This window comes from Sinocyclocheilus grahami, unplaced genomic scaffold (genome assembly GCF_001515645.1).
Source record: "Sinocyclocheilus grahami isolate Dianchi unplaced genomic scaffold, SAMN03320097.WGS_v1.1 scaffold1642.1, whole genome shotgun sequence".
Taxonomy (NCBI): domain Eukaryota; kingdom Metazoa; phylum Chordata; class Actinopteri; order Cypriniformes; family Cyprinidae; genus Sinocyclocheilus; species Sinocyclocheilus grahami.
Genome location: NW_015506821.1, coordinates 8,228 through 9,978, shown reverse-complemented (window position 1 = coordinate 9,978; position 1,751 = coordinate 8,228).

The window sequence follows — 1,751 nt, the reverse complement described above, 5'->3', positions numbered from 1 at the left end:
TTTTTTTTTTCTTCTAAAAATCGTATGTTTTCGTACAATTCCCATTGCATAAATTATGCGCAACTTCCACTTCATAAAATAGTTACATTTTCTTGTGAGATCAGGTTGAATGCTATCATGACAGACTGTAATTTTGTAAAGAAAGCTATCAAAAGGTCTAGATAAGAGGTCAACCCTTATCCTAGAGATATATTGTCCTGCAGAGTTAATCAAGCACACCTGAACCAGCTAATCAAGGTCTTCAAAATTGCCTGAAAATCACAGGAAGGTGTTGAAGCAGGTTGGAAATAAACTTTGAGGACGGTGGGTCTTCAGCAGCAAGATGGAAGATTATAATGAAAGATGTAAAAAATGTAGCTTTAGTTACAAAATAAACTAAACCTTAGTTCAGTATTAGTGAGGAGATGTGCAGTGGAAAAAAATTATGTACCGCAGTCAAAGACATTCCTATCCAGAACGTGATTAGATTTCTTAGAGGACGCCCAACTTAGCTGAAAAACAAGTCTTTTTTTTTCTTCCCAAGATTGTGTGAGAGACACAGACTTGTTCAATTCAGACGGGATTAAGATCCCAAAGTACGTCTGTGAAACATGAATCTGACCTGACCTCTTGGAAAACCAGTTCTGTCCAAATAGGGCTATAGTCGGTGAGAGAAAAAGAGTATGATTCTGGTTTTACTTCACACTGATCTGCTTAATGTAGCAGATCCACAAGACTCCATGGTTTCTGATGAACTAGCACGCTCACTCTGTCCTTTCATCCATCTATCCATTGCAAAGTGGCTGTAAAAGCCCATCCTCGTGATGCTGATTTGGTGTAAGCCAACATACTGTCAAGAGCAGTGAAAAAGAAACACTCTCGGCTTGAGTGCTGCTGGAGAGTATTAGACCATTGTGAGAATTGGATGGGGGAAGGGATCGCTTTAAATGGATTTCCTATGTGTGCTTGTGCCCTCTCCATTATGACACCCCCCAACATAACATGCACTTGAGACTTGCCCCGGGTCATGGAAACACATCTGATACACAGCACACAAACAGTAAGTGTGACAGAAGCCACTTTTCCAACAGAAGGACCGGAGCTGGTGTCCAATCTTTCCACAGCAGAAAAAGCATTTCTGGGTCAGAAAAATAGGCTCCTCACCGACCCACTAAATCCTGCTGGTCACGAACCAGTAACCATTACAGTGTGTCACCAAGTACAGTTTTCGAAACAGGAACAACTCAGTTGAAAATTGTTTACATCTAATTTAATTTAAACTCTCATTGTAATCAATGAAGTTGCTGTTCTTATTTGTGTCACATTATGCAAAGACTCTGGACACTTACAATAAAAATACAATAAATTAAAGTTATAAAGCCAACTGTATTACATATGACGCAGGCATTTCTAAGGCCTCTAAATTACAACTTGATCAAAAACAATCTGCCACCATGCCTTCTAACATCTAATTGATATTTCATACTTTTTAGTAAGTTAAAGGCCTTTTAGTATAATTCTAAAAATGTCCTTCTTCACGTGGCTTTTTGATTATATTTTTTCATAATGTAGACTTTTATTCATACTTCAAAATTAACACTTACTGCATTGAAGCAACTTAGGCTTTTGAAGAATGTGTATTCCCCGCATCCCACATACATTTAAAACTACAACTCTTTGATAATAACACTAAGCATTTAAATATGATCCAAGACATATTATTGGAAGATATAGAGTGACAACTGATATGTATATGTATTTCATGTAAATAA